Source organism: Helianthus annuus, chromosome 15 (assembly GCF_002127325.2).
Source record: "Helianthus annuus cultivar XRQ/B chromosome 15, HanXRQr2.0-SUNRISE, whole genome shotgun sequence".
Lineage (NCBI taxonomy): Eukaryota > Viridiplantae > Streptophyta > Magnoliopsida > Asterales > Asteraceae > Helianthus > Helianthus annuus.
In genome coordinates this window covers 172,271,129-172,292,257 of record NC_035447.2, presented here as the reverse complement: position 1 = coordinate 172,292,257, position 21,129 = coordinate 172,271,129, and the positions used below count along the sequence as shown (strand labels likewise).

The window sequence follows — 21,129 nt, the reverse complement described above, 5'->3', positions numbered from 1 at the left end:
CTATAAATCATCATGTGTTTTTTAGTTTAGTTAGCATGCCCAGAGTATTCATATTCATTTTCATATGGTTACTTTAAGTTTAGTTAGCATGTCAAGAATATTCATTTTCATATAGTTACGATTAACTATAACACGGTTTTTCATTGTCTTTGAACGCATGTGGATCATCCATCACATAGAAGGCAAGCGATAATTACTTTACGTTTTGATCCAATCGTAATGCTCATATAAGTTACACTAAGTTCAATTGGATACGTCAAAACACGCCTTTTCATAAATTTAATTAACGCATCACATAACGTATGGACTAATCTATTCGATGTTTGCGATGTACCCGTTCCGCAACGCGCGCGAGTCTTGTAACTAGTTTACCGAACATTCTCTAATTATTCAACCTTGTATGCTTATGTTCATTCAATCAAGTTTGATGGCATCTATCTTTGAAGGCATGAGTGACTAAGTTATTCAATCACTTGGAGAAGATAAACCCTTGATTACCTTTTGCTTTCTTTTCTATGGGACAACCATTTAGTGTCTTTATAATGACTTCAAATAAATGATTTTCTATATCGAAAGTGACTTTTCCGAAACACTTAAGAAAATCCATTAACTTTGTGTTTGTTGGTTCAAGATTCATATTTCTATGTAGTTTAAAAACACGTTAATTTCGTAATTTCCTGGAAGGGGGTTAGAAGTAATGGGTTAGACTTTGGGTATTTGAGGTTCTTGTCTTGCATGCAGAGGTTATATTCATTTAATATTTTATTTCCAACATTGCAGTGGTTGTAATATGATAATGATTGTGACAACTTTCCAATATTTTTATAGGTCGTAATGCCTCTAACTAGGATCCTTCCATTTTATGGCATTAACACACATATTTCTCTTTCTTCATATAACGATTTTAGGTGGTTGTCATGTGGCGAGTGATTGTCGCAACTTTTTGAAGAGACGTATGATTTGGTAATCTTAATCGAAGCCATTTCTATTTCTGGATAGTGATCGGTTCGAAGTCCAAATTAAAGGTGTTAATCATGATATTAAGGAGGAATCAAGCACAAGTGATTCTTTCTTGTGATTTTTTTTTCAAACCTTTATCTTTTGTTTTGGTGATTTTGTAATTTTTAACGGTGAAATCATAAAAAAAAAAACAACTCTCTTCTTAGTTTGACTAGATGTTGATCGCATCCTGATACTAAAAGCCCTTGAATCCTTGGACGCTCCCGGTATCCTACCATCGCTATACTATACCAACAATGGGTGCACTTGCCTTGACGTGTCATAGTAGTGATCGTATCGTATCGTATCGTGATTATAAATTTAAAGCTTGAAAACAAGTAAAAATAACAAGAAAAATATATACTCATGCGACCACGTCAAGTTTTTGGCGACGTTTTTTTGGGATACAATGATTTTAGGAAAGCTAAAGTTGGCGGCCTAGTTATTTTATATTTTGTTGCTTCATATGGATCGAACAACATACTAAACGGATCACACTCGATTCATTGACGTGTCGAGTTGAGACCGGTGGAATCAATAATACTAGATCGAAGATTGATGAAACAAATTTCAATAATAATGATCACAAATTACAATACCAATAAAGTTTACCTCTTCAATAAATCTCAATGTCCAACCCTAGGTGTGTTCCACTATGGTTGGTGACTCACACCAATTCTCTCCACTACAAATGAACCCTAACAATCCTATTTATAGTCAGTCATGCAACTCTTGTAACTCACCTAGCCGCCTCTAGGAACTTACATGTGATACTAAAACAAACACTCTTAGTTTTTCTTATAGTTGTTGAAGCGAAACTAGCTTACACACCATAGTGTCGCATAACATATTAATTTCACTTACAATCTTCAATCATAAAGCTTGCATCAACAGACTCTCCCTTAAGTTTTTGACTTTATCTTGTATCTTCACGAATCGGTCGCTAACCGGAAGTTTTTCATTTAAGATCTCCATCACAATGTAAGCTCCTCCTGATTGTAGGTCCCTCGGAGGATGAGGTCAAACCTTAACCTTGTTATGTGAAACACACTAGCAAGTGCGGAATCCAAGCTAGAGTGCAAACCGAGTTGAAACAAGCACAAACACAACACACAAAGTTCACCGATTAACACCACTTGTATTAATACGAATGAAAGGTTCCGGTTACAAACTCAATGTTTACAAGTCAGTTTTGCAAACTCTCTAAGTGTGTGTGTTCTTGACAGAATGCTCTCCTATCTCTCGAGTGTCTATCTTTCTGTCTATGTGCATCTCCCTTCTAGTGAACACACTGCATGGGTATTTATACCCAAACACAGCAAGTCTGTCCGAAGGATCATGTGGACTGCTCGATAGATGATCTATCGAGCATCCAGCTATCGAAGGATACACATATACCTCGAAGGATGGTATATCCTTCGAGGTCCAACTGCATCTATCGAAGGTTAACTATCGAAGGTTAACTTTCGAGCATATCGAAGGATCTATATCATCCTTCGATGTCTCATCCTTCGAGACAGACAAAATACAACCATATTCAAACTGTTTGTCCAAGTCAAACCAGGAGGACGGTTGACTTGGTCAAACTTACATGACTAACAAGGACATCGTTTTACATCGTGACCGAATACAGACAAAGTACAGACACAAGTGCACCAACAAACTCCCCCTTGGCTGTAGCTTTGTCTCGATCTTGATCATCTTTGATCTTCGTGTCTTCAAGACTCTGAAGTCCTTTTAAGTCTTCAATGTCGGAGGATCTTCAAAGTCTTCACGTCTTGAAAGCAGAAAGTGTATCAACAAACTACCCGTATCATGTAGGAAGTGTGTTGACAAACTCCCCCTTAACATAAGCTCCCCCTTGAGTTATGCTCGTGAATGACTTGATCTTTATAGCTTGAGATCCTTGTGGTGTTGATGATGGTCAGCGGCAACTCGATCATCTTCATCATTTGAGTGCCTTCACGTCGTGTCTTCATTCCGAAGCTTGTCATCGACTATGTTCTCCTTGCCTTTAGGATCTGCACATGCAAGAAATCTAAACGCGTAATGAGAACAACTGCTTGGAATATAGTTAGCATAAACAAGTGACACACGTATGACCATGTTTCAACCAAACACCGTCCGACAGTTTGAAAGTTTAATAAATTGTCAATTTTAGATTTAACTTTCAAAGACTTGCAAATATCGACCGTTTATGAAGATTTAGTCAATTCGGTTTTCGTTCAGGTTTCAGGTAACGAAGACTCGAGATCCAACATCGTACGATCGAAAATAAAATGGAAATAAAATCTTTTTGGCTTTTATAAAGTTTATATTAAAACATACCTAAATTTTTTTTTTTTTGTATTTTTGAATATTTCAAATGTAAAGACTGAAAGCAATAAATAAATATATACAGACATTCTTTTTGTGAGTTTCGAGGGTAAGAGAATCATATCAGTGTACGGTCATGCCAAGACACTCTTGTTGTTCAGTTAGTTAACATTAAGATAAGCATCCTATAACAATTATCGGTATTGTTGTCCACTTAAGCTCAACTTATCAGATGTAATCATGGCGAAGGGATACGTTAAGGTATGATTTATACTTACCGACCGGTGTTCATCCACATCACGACACATTCCCGTATCAAGGTATGCACGAGGGTTCATCTTACCGGTGAGTATACCGATTATCATCTGTTTGACCGTATATGATGTGAGATTCTCACTTATTTTGATTTGAAAACAAGCCCTATGTGATATAATCACTTATTGATGAGGAACTTGATTTTCATATGCATGAGGGCACAGGAGCAAGTCCGTGAACAGGTCAGTACTTTCGTACAGCAGAGAGACGAACTTGACTCCCGGATAAATGTGATATATTATCACTTATTTGATTGGACATGTGATTGTTTATCACTTATTGAGGTCGAATGCAGTATGTAATATGTACACGTATGTATAGTATCATGGAAGATCTAGACTTGCGTCCCCGTTATTTTTCGGTAAAAGATACAACCATGATACCCAGATGATAAGCAGCATAAAGACCGAATATCTCAGAACCTCGGCAATCTATCAAACGAAATTTCGGTACTAAGACCATATGCCAATGAATGGTTCCCACCTGATCTTCAGTCGATTTAAGTTTATATCACCCTGCACACTTTAAAATGATTGTGAGCCTACCGATACATCTTATATAGAGCTGCTTATCGTTTTTCATTTAAGGTTTAAAGAGGTTTGGATAGACCACCGATGTACTATCATTTTCTCTTTTTCTCTCCAGGAAACTCATTTTTGTTTTTCTATTGTTTTTGTGTTTTTGAAATTTTTCGATGTTTTTGGATTTTCAGATTTTGGATTTACTCCCCCTAAAATCAATAAACTAAGATAAATTTAAAAACACAAGGTATTTACAAAAATGATTTTCCGATGTTGGTTTTACTCTTGCTTGACCTTAATGCCGTTTACCAATAATAAAAAGTCAAATCTTGATTTGTCAAATGCTTTGGTAAATAAGTCGGCACGTTGGTCATCGGTGTGGACCTTAACAACATCGATTAGCCTTTTCTCAAAGCAATCACGTATGAAGTGATATTTGATTTCGATGTGTTTGGTCTTTGAGTGCTGCACAGGATTTCTAGTGATCTGTAAAGCAGCAGAATTATCAACGTAAATAGGAGTAGTTAGGAATTCAAAACCGTAGTCCCGCAATTGTTGTTGGATCCACAGAACTTGGGAGCAACAACTTGAGGCAGCAATGTATTCAGCTTCGCATGTTGATGTAGCGACGCACGTCTGCTTCTTGCACTGTCATGTGACTAGGCGATTTCCTAAAAACTGACATCCAGCCGTTGTGGATTTGCCGTCGATTTTGCATCCGCCAAAATCAGAATCACTGAAAGCGACCAATTCAAAGTTATTATCCCTAGGGTACCATAGACCGGTGTCAGGGTAACCCTTCAAATAACGAAAAATCCTTTTTACAGCTGCAAGATGTGAGGCCTTCGGGTTGACTTGATATATGGCAAGCAGGCATGTTGGGTACATTATGTCTGGCCTTGATGCTGTGAGGTACATAAGGGATCCGATCATTGCGCGGTAGTATGAGGGGCTAACAGCTTCACCCTTCAAGTCTGGAGTAATTCCGTGATTTATCGGCAATGGGGTACCAATGGGCGTTGCATCAGACATCTGGAACCGGCTCAAGATGTCACCAACATATTTAGCCTGATGGATGAATATCCCAGACTCAGTTTGTTGTACTTGTAGGCCCAAGAAGAAGGTCATTTCCCCCATAGCACTCATCTCGAATTTATCCTGCATAATGCGCTCGAAATTCCTACACAAGACATCATTAGTAGAACCAAAAATAATATCATCAACGTATACCTCTACCAGAAGAAGATATCCATCTTGTTCTTTGATGAAAAGAGTACAGTCGATAAGACCTCTTCGAAAACCGTTCTCCAGCAGATAGTTAGATAAGGTTGCATACCAAGCTCGCGGTGCTTGATGTAGACCATAGAGAGCTTTGTTGAGCAAACAAACCCGATCGGGATGGATAGGATCTTCAAAACCTGGAGGCTGTTCGACGTACACCTCTTCTTCAACCACACCATGTAAGAATGCACTTTTGACGTCCATCTGGTAAATCTTGAATCCTTTGAATGAGGCATAATCCAGAAAGATCCGAATAGCTTCCAGACGTGCAACAGGTGCATAGACTTCGTTGTAGTCGATCCTTTCTATCTGACGAAAACCTTGAACGACTAAACGAGCTTTGTTCCGGATAACAACTCCGCGGTCATTCTTTTTGCATTTGAAAACCCAACGGGTACCAATCTTCTTGTATCCAGCAGGTTTCTCTACGAGTTTCCAGACACCAAGCTTCTGGAATTGTTGCAGTTCTTCCTGCATTGCTTCAACCCAAGAGTTATCTTTCATGGCTTCTTTCCAAGTTCTTGGCTCTTCCTGTGAAACATAACACGCGAAAGACCAATCGTTTTGTTGCCCGGATTCTCGAATAGCTGCATACAGGCCTGCATTGTTGTTGTTTCGCAACATGTTTCTTGTTTGAATGCCACTTTGCACATTTCCAATGATGTTTTGTTGAGGATGGGTATTATGAATCCTTGTTTCTGGATTATCTGGAACTGGAATATTTATACCCAGGTTGTTGAGATTGAGATCAACAATTAAATCAATGCCCGGAATTGACGAAGAGGGTGATGCAGTTGCTTCAGCTGTTCTATGGGTATCCACTGGAGGAGTACCCTCTGAAGTACCGTGAACTGCTGTTGTTGGAGCTTCTTGATCTGCATCCAGAAATTCATCATCCTCTGAAGATTCATTCAATTCAGCAGCATCGTGAAAATCCTCATTGTCGAGAGTATTATTGTTCACCGAAGATGGTTCTTGATTGACAAGAATTGGACGAACCACCGGTGAAACTGTTGCATTGTCACTCTCGAAAAACATCCTTGCCGCAACACTTTCTTCAACGGCTTCAACATTGATCGAATTGAAAAAGTCATCGTACTCAAACATCCAAGGCTGACCAGGACATTTGACTGGCAAAGTGTGCCTTTGTACTCTGACCTCAGACCATTCTCGACCCTTTTAGTCTCTAGATTCCAGACTCGTAAGTTAGGGGTGGCATACCCAAGAAAGTATCCATCAATTGCTTTTGCCCCAAACTTTCCATTAGGATCGATGATTGTACATGGAGCTCCAAACGGTTCAAGATAAGACAAATCTGGTTTCCGTTTTTGAAGAAGCTCAAAGCAGGTCTTATTGTGCCTTTTGACTGTAAGGACTCAGTTCAATGTATAACATGCAGAGGCCACAACTTCAGTCCAGAATGGAATGGGCAACCGCGACTCTACCAACATTGTCCTAGCAGTCTCGATCAATGTGCGGTTCTTACGTTCAGCGACGCCATTCTGTTGAGGAGTATAAGCTGCACTAAACTCATGAAGAATACCCTTTGAAGTGCAAAACTCCGCCATGGCATGATTTTTAAATTCAGTACCATTGTCGCTACGTATCCGCCTAACCTTCAACTTATACAAATTCTCAATCTGAATGATCAAGTTTTTGATAATGCCAAAGGTTTCACTCTTGTGTGCCATGAACGCCACCCAAGAAAATCTTGAATAATCATCAGTTATCACGAGGCAGTATTGATCACCCCGAATACTCTTGTGCTTGACAGGACCGAACAAATCCATGTGCAAACGTTCAAGAGGAACTGCCACCGTGTTGATCTTCTTAGTAGGGTGCTTCTTCTTCGTTTGTTTACCCTTTTGACACGAAACACAGACGTCTTGAAGATGGAAATTTTTGAGGGGAACACCATTCACCAATTCATTTGAAACCAAATGATTCATTTTGCGTAAGTGAATGTGACCCATTCGTCTGTGCCAAGAAATAGATTCTTTTTCTGTGGCTTTAGAAACGAAACAAGTTGCTTGTGCAGACGTAGTAATAGCTTGGCTCATATCAAGGTCGTACAAATCATTTATCCTTGGAGCTGACAAGAGAATCCATTCTTTTGGAATTTTGAAGCCCGGCTTCAGCACATAACATCCATTAGCATCAAAGTGTACTGAGAATTGCTTGTCACAAATTTGAGAAACACTAAGAAGATTGTGATCAAGTTGTTGCACAAAGTTGATCTTGTCAAAGCTGACAATCCCGTTGGATATCATTCCTTCACCCGTAATATATCCACCTTTATCTCCAGCAAAAGCAACATAACCTCCTCTAATAGATTTGACGTCGTAGAGAAGCTTCATGTCGCCTGTCATGTGCCTGGATGCCCCACTATCAACAATCCAATGACTACTGATAGTTCCTCCTGGAACACCCTGCACATGAACTCAAATGATTAGTTGGAGATGGGGACCCAAGCCATTGTGGTCTTGGGTCTTCCATTTTCATCAATAACAATAACTTCTTGTCTTTGATGATTGGTGAATTGTGATGGTCCCCCTGATTCAGTAACCGTTTTTGGTTTCCAGGTCTGTTTTGTTTTACCAGTGTTATCTTTTGAAATTTTAACTTCATGGTTGTCTAAAGTTTTTGAATTGTCTGGTTTTACAGAAACAACTGTTTTGTTAACCACATCGGTTTTAATTGCCTTTTCAATTTTCTTGACCTGTTGGCGTTTCTGTTTCTTTTCCCTTTTTTTTACAAGGCGGGGATCTTGTTTTGCAGAAACAGATCGCTTACGGTCAGTTTGGTCACGGGGAACATCAACCTTTTCTTTTTGTTTATGAAGATATGGACAATTTCGAATTATATGTCCAATTGTTCCACACTCAAAACATGATCTTCGTTCAACAAACCCCGAAGTATCATGTGTTCTTTTAGCCGATGATGTTGAACTTTGTGAACCCGAGGTACTAGGCTTTGAACTGGTTTGTTCATTTCTTTTCAGAACAGTAGCTTTCTTGACAAAATCTAAGTTAGATTTATTTTCAAACGTTTCAATTTTGTCCGTTCCCGTCGATTTCACAAAGTTTACATTCTTGTTTTTCTTCCGATTCGGCTTCTTTTGAGTTTGAGCCGGTGATTTTGCTTTTGGCTTGGTGTGATTTTGCTGTTTCTGCACTGTTGGTAATTTCTTGTTGCCATATTGTTTTCGAATTTCGTCCTTTGGAATAGGAGGACACTGTGTAACTGTAACACGTGGTCCTGTCTTTCCCAAAAACTTACTAGTCGAATTCTCAAAGACTTTACTGATTAAGGATTGATTAACATTCTTAATAGGAAAATCTTTGTCTGAATAAATCTTATCATCACCAACAAGAGTGTACAGCAAGTTCACACTCTCCGACTCTTCTGCAGATGAGGACTTGATTGCAACAGTCTTAGCGGGTTTTGCAGGAGGATCACATAGAATATGATTCTCAAGAGGTATGTCCTCATTTTTGACTACCGCATCAGACTTTGCTGGGACAGCATCATCAGATTCATCATCAGAAGAATCAGCATCCTCAGTAATGACTGGAGGATCCTGATTCAGTTCAGCAGAAGACACACATGTATCTGCTGATACATCCGAATCTGATGATACTTCCTTTGTATATCCAAGCCCTGCTGCAAATTCTTTCACATCTAGAGGCACAGATGGTTCAAAGAACACTCTGTCCTCCTCATCCGGCATGGCATCATAATTATGTCTCACTGGTGGTGGACAATTTTTATAGCCTATGCATGTGACGTCCCTTTTCTCCTTTTGGACATCAATGATGTGATCCAACACATAGCTAGAACTCAAATAACTATCTAACTTGAGTTGGATTGCCTCACTTTCCGTTTTTACACAAGCCATTTCTTTTTGCATTGTCTCAAGGCGAGATATATACAAATTAATGTCAGTTTGTTTTCTGGAAACCATTTTAGTTAACTCGGTTTTATCTTTCTTTAAGTTTTCGATTACCGATTTAAACTCCTTTTCATGATTTTCATAAAACATATTGGCTTCTGTACATTTGGAAAGGTCCACAGTCAATTTCTGATTGTGAATAAAAGTCACATCATACTTTTCTTGCAAAGCTTCATGCTTACTTTGCAAGTCACACAGATTCTCATTCACTGTAGTATGTTTGTCTTGCAAGTCAAACAAGCTAGCTTGTAAAGCATCATGTTTGCCTTGCAACTCAGACATACTTTTCTCTACATCAGCACATCTAGCACGCAACCTATAACATTCATCACAATTTACAACAGTGGGTTCATCGACACATACCTGACTTGACGAACCGTCGACATTAGCTATAAAGGATGAATGGAGAGAAGACGAAGTATAAGCAGCTTGATCCACCAGAATAGATCTTCTATCTCTTAGTGCTGCAGCTTCCTCCAAGAGCTCATCAATGTCAGCATCAATCGAAACATTTACTGTCTCACCCACATGATCATCACCTGAACTGGATGATTCTTCATCAACACTCCTGCTGTACCCAGAAGAGTCTTCATCTTCAGAAGATTCACCACCACTGGCGGAAGATTCTCCACCACTGGTGTGAACTAAATCCTTCACAACTTGAGCAAAACATGCTGTTCCATCTGGAGCATCACCACTCAACTGGATTGACCAGTCACAACCTTCATCCATGTCACACCCCGATTTCCACGTGTCTCACCGGTGGGCCCGGTGGGGGATTACCGTGACGATGTTGGCAACAATAAAGTCAAACCACACAATTATATAATGCACAGCGGAAGCTTAAAGATAAATAAATATATTTCAACCTCTGATTGTAATATCAAATGTATTACAGAAGTCGAATGTATCCACAGCGGATCAAAATAAATAAATATTGTTCATTCAGATACGGCATCGAGTTTGCGAGACTATTCGTGATGCTTAGGCAGCTAATACCAGCCAATTTCGTCTAGCACCTGCACTTAATCTTTTTGGGGAAAATACGTCAGTTTACACTGGTAAATACATTCAACTGACACATTTGAAAATGTTTATTAAAATTGATTTGAATGCACAAGGCACAAACTCTTTTATAACTTGGGAAAATTATAATAAAATCTTGTGAACGTTTTACATGTTCTTTTATGCGTTCAGTAGCCCGGGTCGTGCCGGGTTAAAGATTTATAGACACACCACGTTTGCGTAAAACCGTAGTATAAAAACCAACGGCTACGTCTTTTAATTTAATGTCGACACTTTATACCGGGTGTACGCCTACACCGGGATGTCGATGGTCGTGGCCATTTCGTAAAATGATGCCAAGGATATCCGGGACAACGGTCATTAAACCCCCCAAAGGCTTTTAAGCAACAAAACTGTTTAAATGAGCCGATCATATTATTTAATTAACCACCTAAGCGATGGATGAATATAATGCTCAATCAAGCGGTATTAATATACCGTAACCCAAGCCCATATAGGGGAAATAAGTTAAAGTATTTACCTTTGCAAGTATATTTCCTTAATTGGATTAAATCACCGATAGCTTTTACTGGGGCTCCTAATCTGGAACGAAGGTTTTAATTAACCTCTTAGAATCCTAACGAGTCTTTATAATGGCCGTAGCCTAGACCGGTTGGTTCCGATATATATAGATATGGTTTAATCGCGCGAAAAGGCGAAAACCGAGAATGGAATGTGATTCTGCCCCAAACAAGTTCAGAGACTTGTTTTATATGGGTTCAGGGTTCACACTCTGGATTTTGGGGGTTCAAATAATATAATTTGACCCGTATCGGCTAGTCTATGAAAACTAGTTTCATAAGCCGAACCGTGCGCGCGTTAGGCGAAACGGTTAACCATGAGAGTCGTACGCTTATTTCCTAAGTCAATATGCCTTAAATGGGTTGTGGTATCAGTAGGATACCTTCCGTGACGCCCGTAACGAGTTTAAGTTAATATTATGCCCCGTAGGGGCTTTTCGGTCATTTTAAAGGCTTTAAAAAGGCTTTTCGAGTTCTACAGGAAATCTGAGTTTCCCGAATAGCTTATAAAGCTTAAAATACTTTATTTATTATTTAAAACCGGTAGCAACTGGAATCGGGTCAAAAGACCTTGTAGAACTCATGTTTTGGCCGAAAAGGGCATATTCGGTATTTACCGAACCGTAGCCATAACCGCAGGTTATGAGCGAGGTAAAAAAATTATTAAAAATCTTTAAAATTCCCAAAATATTATTTTAATACAGTGGGTAAAAGTTTTGGTGACGAAATCTTGGTTTAGATAGGTGTTATGCTAATTGCGCCGTTTATTACAAAAGTTTATTTAAATCGCGCTAATTAGCATAACTCTCATTCTAGACCTCGGATTGACGTGAAACTTTAAGGACATGCTTATAATTTAATAAGCAAGGTTTTGGTCCGTTCACGTGTCCGAAATACTCGTTTTAATTTCAAAAGGCCGTTACGGTCAACTTATAGGCGAATGATGGAAATGCGTAAAAGACTCGGGTAACTCATGAACCGATCACAGAGGTTGATACCAACATGTAACCTGGTCCTAAGAGAGTCCTAAGGTATATCTATACCTCACTAAAACGGGTCAGAACTGAAGTCAAAGCAAAAGTCAAACTTTTGCGACATTCGGCTCCGAACCGGTTCAATATAGCAAATGATCGATTCAAACGAGCGCAAACAAGTTTATATACTTATTATCATGTTTTATAAGTGTCAAAACAGGTTTCATAACATATACATTACAGATTATGCATAAATCGCTAAAATAGCTTTCTGTTGACTTTTTAACCGCACGTTTGACTCGATATTTGACATAGTTAGAGTGGTGATCAGGGGGAACCATTTTAGAGGTTTATTACCCACATAATTACCTACTCAAAACTACTTTTGATCCGTCATAAGACTGAACCATTTGCAAGTTATTGTAATGACAACCGTTAGTTACGACGGTTGTGTTTATAGGCTAAAACTATGGAAATGTATGACCAAAATGGTTATGAACGACTTACAGAAGTGTGTTCTTGCTTATAGAGCAGAGATGGATGCTAGAGAGCTCTTTGAATGATCAGATGAATGTGTTTTGTGTTGTGTGAATGTTATGCACATAATGTGGCTATTTATAGCCAAGGAAAGCTCTCTAGATCACTACACAACAACCTACACTGATCATGATGATGGGTAGATGTCTCCTGAGGTGTATGGGTCAAGTGTAGGGTGCCCATGCCTCATTTATTAAGGTTTAATCGTTCACAATGTTCAAAAGGCAAGAAACTACAATGTTTCTGCATCTGGGCACTTTACGCGACCCGCATGGAAGTTCCATGCTCCTTTAACGCGGGTCGCCTAAAGTTCAAATATCAGGCGTGTAATTTAGGAGGCTCGCGGCCCGCCTACACTTAAGCCTAACCTTCACGCGGGTCGCGAGAGGTCAGTTTTTCAGATTTTTAAAATCTTGTGTAATGATTATCAGAATCCGTAATTAATAACGAAATCTTTCGTAATGATTTACCTGACCTTTCGGGTTTGAAGGGGTAACTTTGCGGTTTGGCCCTCGGTTATTTACCGATAGGGGCCTCGTGTTATTTACCCGCGTTGTTAAGTCCCCGGTTTATTTATTAATTATTCAGAAAGCCTTAACTTCTGTTATTGACGCTTTTAACCCTTCTCATACGAACCTGAGTATAACTCTCTCGTTTTAAGACGGAACTTCGCGGAATTTATATAGTATATTCTGGTGAGCGTATAACACTGTTACGAAGTCTTGGGAACGTTAAAGGGTCACTCAGAGGTAATATTAAACATGTTGACACAGTTAACCCCTGTAGCTCGTAATCTCTCACTTTCTTCCGCGTTTCGCTTCCGCACGATATATGATTTATTCGTTTGAAGGTACAAGCATTATTTAGGGTTACTATACAGTATATTTACCCTTGTTGACATTTATAACCCTCGAATTTATATACTTTCAAGGTTTGTCAAAATTTGTCCTTTATTTAATATCAATGCCACGTGTAAACAAATGACACGTGTTAACACATTATTGGACACAAAAATTCGAGGTGTTACAATCCACTTGAACCACAAGTGCCCGGTTGGCTTGGTTGTTGACAGGCACTAATGTACGCTCATTGTTTCTGTTCTGGTTCTGCTGGTTGCCTTGGTTTCTGAAGGGGTTCTGGTTCCCGTGCTGTACTGGCTTTGTACATTCCCTTTTAAAGTGACCCCGTTCACCACAGTTGAAGCATTTTACTGCCTGTTTATCGAACCCATACTTGGTGTCTTTCTTGCTTTCCAAGCTGGTTCTGCCAGTACTTTCCATCCAATCCTTTGCTCTTCTCACAGCACTAGCAAAGGCCCACTTGATATCCATCAAGTCCATCTCTTCTTTATCAATCTGCCGATAGTCTTCTTGTGTCAGATTAATGTTGCCAATCTGACCTTCTATTAACCCACAGTATGCGCTCACTACAGTGTTAAGCAGCTCCATGTGTTCCCTTGCTACTTCTACACTGACTTTAGAGAAGCTTGAAGTGTCGAGCTGTACTGTATTTGGCTTTGATTGCTGACCAGCAGATGATGTTCCTCCATAACACGCATGTTGTTGTCGAGAAGGAGGAGGAGGAGGTGGTTGTATTGGATTTCTGCGAAGCTTCTTCACCTGTCGATCTTCAATCGACAAAGGTTTTTCTATGAACTTTAAGCTCTTATCTATATGCACATCTGTATGCGGAATCACCAACGATTCATCGGCGAAGCACTTCTTGAGATTGCAGATGTGGAACACATTGTGAATTCCATTGAGCTCTTCAAGCAAGTTCAACTTATAGGCAACTGATCCGACCCGTTCAATGACCTCAAAAGGTCCTATGTATCTCGGACTCAGTTTGCCTTTCTTGCCGAAACGCATCACCCCCTTCCAGGGTGACACCTTAAGCAATACCTTTTCACCCACTTCGAAGTGAAAGTCCTTACGCTTTGGATCAGCGTAGCTCTTCTGCCTATCGCGGGCAGCCTTGAGACGTTCCCGGATCTGGACAATCTTGTCCGTTGTCTGGAAAACAATCTCTGGTCCTGATAATTGGACCTCTCCTACTTCCGCCCAACAAACAGGCGATCTACATTTTCTACCGTACAATGCCTCGAAAGGCGCAGCCTTTATGCTGGTGTGGTAGCTATTATTGTAGGAGAATTCGATCAGGGGTAGGTTCTTATCCCAGTTACCACCTAAATTGATCGCGCATGCACGAAGCATGTCTTCAAGCGTTTGGATAGTATGCTCACTTTGACCGTCCGTCTGTGGATGGTAAGCCGTACTAAAGTTTAAACGCGTGCCCAAAGATTACTGGAAACTTTTCCAGAAGTGAGATGTGTATCTAGTATCCCTGTCGGAGATAATAGACACAGGTATGCCGTGTAAGGCTACAATCTTATCAACATAAAGTTGGGCTAACATATCGGAGCTATACGTCTCCTTGATGGGTAGAAAATGAGCTGATTTAGTCAGCCTATCGACTGTGACCCATATTGTATCGTTTCCTTTCCTGGTTTTGGGTAACTTGGTTATGAAGTCCATAGTTACGCATTCCCACTTTCACTCGGGAAGTTCAGGCTGTTGTAGCAAGCCAGACGGCTTTTGGTGCTCGGCTTTGACTTGAGCACAAGTCAAGCACTTTGCTACGTGGGTGGCTACAGACTTTTTCAAGCCTATCCACCAATAATTTGCCTTGAAGTCTTGGTACATTTTATCAGCACCAGGATGAACTGAGTATTGGAACTATGGGCTTCCTGGAGAACAACATCTCGTAGTCCTCCATAAATCGGAACCCATATACGTCCGTTCAGCCTCAAGATTCCATCCTTGCTAAGAGTCAACTGCTCCTCAGTTACTCCCAGCTTTTCATTTGGATAGTTAGCTTCCAACACAGCCTCTCGCTGTGCAGCTAATATCCTTTCAATTAGATTGTTCTTGACTTCAATGCTCTTGGCATTGATTCGAATGGGTTTTACCCTTTCCTTTCTGCTCAAGGCATCGGCGACTACATTCGCCTTGCCGGGATGGTACCTGATCTCGCAATCATAGTCATTCAGGGTCTCCATCCAACGGCGTTGCCTCATGTTCAACTCTTTCTGGTTGAACAGGTGCTGGAGGCTTTTGTGATCAGAATACATCACAAATTTAATGCCATAAAGGTAGTGCCTCCACAACTTAAGTGCAAATACAACGGCACCCAACTCCAAGTCGTGGGTGGTGTAATTCTTTTCATGCACCTTTAATTGCCTTGAAGCATAGGCAATCACCTTGCCCTTCTGCATAAGCACACACCCTATGCCTGTGTGTGATGCATCGCAGTAAACTACGAATTCATCTGTACCTTCTGGTAATGTCAACACAGGTGCGTTGCTTAGCTTTTGCTTCAGTATTTCGAAGGACTCTTGCTGCTTTGGGCCCCAAATATACTTTTCTTTCTTCTTGGTCAAGGAAGTCAAGGGCGCAGCAATCCTTGAAAAATTTTCAATAAATCTCCGGTAGTATCCTGCTAACCCCAGGAAACTACGGATTTCGGTAGGCGTCTTTGGCTCTTGCCAGTTCATGACTGCCTCTACCTTAGCGGGATCTACTCGGATACCACGCTCACTCACAACGTGTCCTAAAAATTGAACCTCTCTTAGCCAGAATTCACATTTCGAGAATTTGGCGTAGAGTTTCTCACGCTGTAGTAATTCGAGAATGCAACGGAGGTGCTTCTCGTGGTCTGCTTGGTTCTTGGAATAGATAAGGATATCGTCGATGAAGACTATGACGAATTTGTCCAAGTACGGCTTGCAAACGCGATTCATGAGATCCATGAACGCAGCCGGTGCATTTGTGAGCCCAAAAGGCATCACTAGGAACTCGTAATGACCATAGCGAGTCCTAAATGCTGTCTTATGTACATCTTCATCTCTGACCCTTAGCTGATGATAACCCGATCTCAAGTCGATCTTGGAGAAGTAGCTCGCTCCTTGCAGCTGATCGAATAGATCATCGATCCTTGGTAAAGGATATCTATTCTTTATGGTAACTTTATTTAGTTCTCGATAGTCGATGCACAACCGCATCGATCCGTCCTTCTTCTTTACAAATAGGACAGGAGCTCCCCAGGGAGATGAACTAGGTCTGATAAAACCTTTCGCCAGCAGTTCATCCAACTGGGTCCTCAGTTCTTTCATTTCCGTTGGAGCTAGCCTGTAAGGTGCTCTTGCTATCGGAGCCGCTCCAGGAATGATGTCTATTCTGAACTCCACTTGTCTATCTGGTGGCAAACCAGGTAGTTCTTCGGGAAAAACCTCAGGGTATTCAGAAATGACAGGAAGATCCTCGATCTTCGGCTTTGGTTCTTCAATTATCACCTGAGCCATGTAAATTACGCAGCCTCTGTTCAAACACCTTGAAGCTTTCAGCATAGGTACGTCTTCGGGTAACCCGTACTGCGTATCTCCTCGAATGGTAAGCGATTCACCATTCGGAGTCTTTAGCACTATATGCCTCTTGCCGCAAATGGTTTGGTCCTGATTACGGGATAACCAGTCCATGCCTAGCACAATGTCAAAACCCGCTAATTTGAAGGGAAGTAGAGATAAAGGAAAAGAATGGTTCCTAATGGACATTTCACATCCTTCTAAAACAGTAGAGACGGTTTCGATCGTGCCGTCTGCTAACTCTACTTCGTATTTCACGTCAAGGGTTTTGATTGGCATATTTAGTAGTTGGCAAAATTTCTGGTCTACAAAGGACTTATCAGCGCCAGAATCGAATAGTACTCTTGCAAATATATTATTTACGAGAAAAGTACCTGTAAGCACATTGTCGTCCTTAACCGCTTCCTTTGCATCCATGCGAAAAACTCTCGCATTTGACTTCTTTGTCTCTTCCGCCTTCTTGGCATACTTTGGGCAGTTACTCTTGATATGCCCCTTTTCGTTACAACCGTAGCAGGTTGCATCCTTGATCTTTTTGCACTCCACAGTCTTATGATCCTTGGACTTGCATAGTCCACAGGAAGGAGTCTTTGATTGCGACTGTGAGTTCGATGCAAATCTGCATTTCCCAAAGTGGGGTTTCTTGCAGATCTTGCAGCTGGGCCTTTCACCAGTTTGCCCATCCTTCTTTGCCTCCGACCCTCTTTTGCCTTCACCGCTTCCACGGTGCTTCTTCCCTGATCTTCGTGAGGTATCATCCTCACGTTTTCTCTTCTCAGCCTCCTTGTTCCTTAGTGTCCTCAGACGGACAGCGTCTAAAGTTAGAGACAAGGAGAGGTCAGTTACTGACCTGAAGGTCGTCGGCCGAGAAGCCTTTACGCTAGCCTTTATTGCAGGCTCTAATCCCCCAATGAAACGGGCGATTCTTCTGGGTTCTGGTGTCACCAGGTATGGAACTAGACGAGACATGGTATTGAAACTCGTCAAATACGCCTGGCAGTCCAGGTTCGTCATCACCAGTGAGACAAAATCAGCCTCTATCTTTTCAACCTCGTGCTGAGGGCAGTAGTTTTCTTTAATGAGAGCAATAAATTCCTCCCATGTCATCTTGTACAAAGCAGACTTACCAGATGCCTGCACCAACGCCCTCCACCATGCCAGGGCCTCGCCCTTAAAAGACTGGGACACATACTTCACCACATCCCTCGCTGCACACCCGCTGATGTCCACAATAGTGTCCATCTCATCTAGCCAGGTGATGCAATCAACAGCACCTTTCTCCCCTGTGAATTCCCGGGGCTTACATGATACAAAGTATTTGTAGGTGCAACCCTTAGCACTGGATGCATCAGTATATTCTCTATCGCGATGAACGCTGTGCTCAGTGGACGAGTGTTTGTCGTCATCTTTCTTGGGTTCAGAGGGTGGTTTGGAGTGTGTCTTTGGTTTAGAGGGTGGTTTTGACACGGTTCTGCCTTGGGACTCAGTATATTGACGATCAATAGCTGCCTGAACAGCAGTGTCAATCAGAGCCTTCAGTTGTGCGCCTGTCAGATGCACTGGCGTATTGTCATAGTCATCTTCATTTGTGTGGCTGTTCTCTCCATTGGGATCCGCCATTGTAACTTGAATCTGTTACAGAAGATAACAAAATTTTATTTAGGAGATTATTATATAATTGTCTTTTATGACAATTTGTCAACCATGGTACAGAGACCATATTTTGGTTAACTTATTATTTCATTAAATATTAGGATTTGAATATATTCTATTTCAGCTATATAAATAGTATTGGCGGCATAAAGCCTAATCATGATAATGTTTTATAATATTAGCCGAGATTTCAGAGAATCAAAGGCATAGAGGTTCGAACCGTAGTTCTCTTATCTCTTTCTGACAGAGAGTCATAGACTACCACTGCCTTTTGTCTTTATAAGACAATTATTATGGCCCATAGGCACTACACCTCTAATGGATGTTTTAGTATGGTTGGCCCGTAGGCACTACATCTCAAATGGATGTTTTTAATAAGGTTGGCCCGTAGGCACTACATCACTAATGGATGTTTCTATAAGGTTGGCCCGTAGGCACTACATCTCTAATGGATGTTTTAATATGGTTGGCCCGTAGGCACTACATCTCTAATGGATGTTTTAATATGGTTGGCCCGTAGGCACTACATCACTAATGGATGTTTTTATAATACTGGCCCGTAGGCACTACATCACTAATGGATGTTTTAATAATACTGATCACCTTCATTGGTGATTTAACCCCCGATTTATAAATCATTTAGTGGGGTTTTGAAATCCTTAAAGGATTATTGTATAAGAATGACGTGCGTGATTTTTAACGAATCACGTCTGCCATGATTGTTAACATGCGTACAGAGGTTAACAGGGAATCAGAATCTTTTCAATTAGGTCGTACCATCTTGACTGGATCTTAAAAGACACCAAGCTAGGTTTCACCTTTTTTAAGATTCTTTATCTAGGCAGATCAATATAAAAGGAATGGTTTTGATTTATTTTATACATATTAAAACAAAACGCATAACATACATTCCATAATCTTAAATACAGTTACATATTGCCCTAAACGGGTCTTTCAAATAGTACATACCTCCATAGAGGTTTAAAAATAAGTGACAAGTCCACGCAGGGACTAATACAAGATAGATGTCCATGCAAGGACTAAAGATAAGTCCACGTAGGGACTGAAATACTATAAGTTGTCCACACAGGGACTTATTTCAAAATAGAAATTACATTAGTACAGCTATTAAGGGCTAATGGTCACGTTTCTTCTTTTTGCCCTTTAGTAGGTTCGCCAAGCCTTTGAGAAATCCTCGGTGGCTTTTCTTCTCTTCCTCGAACTCTCTCTCCACACGATCTAGTCGATGGAGTATTTCTTCCTGTTCAGGAGGAGAGAAACGTGGTTGTGGCGCTTGATGCGGAACTGGAGGTCTGGGAGGTATTGGATACCCATGAGCTGAGTAGTCCGGTGGTCCCATGTTTCCATGTGCTCCGTCAGGGTAGCGCGCATTATATCTTGCCGACACCACATATGGGTCGCGCTCATAGCCGTAGTTGTATTGTGCTTGTGACGGTTCGAACGGGTTATAAGCCGTTGGACCCGTGTAAGCAGGTATGGGTTGGTCATACCCAAATGGTGGCGAATTTCGTGCAGCTGGTGCGGAGTTCGCCTCCTGTATAGGACTTGAAGGTCCTTCTTCTTGTAGCGGCGGATAGTGGCTACTACTAGAATGTCGAGGAGTGCTGAAGTGGATACCCCCTCCTCCTCGTGTAGACATACGAGCATTTGTCCTCCTACGCCTTGGCGGATCAGGTATTACTGGTTGTGCCGGTGGCGGAGGTGGTGGCGTAACTGCCTCAAAGCGTGAATCCTCAGAGGGATCCTGTGGATGTCTCGGTTGTTGAGATGTCTGTTGAGGTGGTGTGTAGTACCACTCATGTCGGTCAAACATCGCTTGGAAACTGTCAGGTCCTTGATAGGGCGTTCCATGGAAGGATGACCCATCAGAAACTTCTATCGGATGCGTGGGCGTACCACGAGCCGGTTCAGTAGGATCCTCATCTTCCTCCATGGGATCTTCAGAAAAGTGGTCTTGTGGCCCTAGTGGAACAAATCCTGAGGGTTCCTTTATGTAGTCGGTCGGATTAAACTGACCTATGTAGTATGGAGTAGGGTCGTCATAATTCCGGGTCGATACCGAACGTTGTAGAGGTATGAAGGAAGGTTGTGGGTTGTTGGGATCATTTTCTGAATTTGTCCCAAAGGAGTGCCGGTAAGATGGCGTCGAGCTGTGCGAAGTGGAATGCCTCGCAGGTTCGTACAGATCTCTTCGTCGTTGTGGTTCTTCACTCCTTGTCATTGAAGGATGTCTTGTACCTGATGGTCCAGCTTCGTTATCGTGATGTGTCACGATTTCTCCTCTGCCTCTTCGTCCCCTTCCTCTTCCTCGGAATATAACAGGTGGCATTTTCCTGCTTAATAAAACTTTGAATACAATAATAAAAGAAAAGACAAAATTGGAATAACAATTCGAATTTGTCCTAAGTTCTTGTCTAGACTCAAGTATGTGCAATTGTGTCATTGAGATTAAACACAATAGGATAGTGTTTAATTCACTCAATGTTGGCTCTGATACCAACCTGTCACACCCCGATTTCCACGTGTCTCACCGGTGGGCCCGGTGGGGGATTAC

The 21,129-nt window shown here is 41.1% G+C and overlaps 1 protein-coding gene across 1 annotated transcript in view; it reads right to left on the bottom strand.

The window, feature by feature from the left end:
* Positions 1 to 21,129, bottom strand: part of LOC110914641 — a 58,235-nt gene that overhangs the window by 9,391 nt on the left and 27,715 nt on the right. The window lies entirely within an intron of this gene.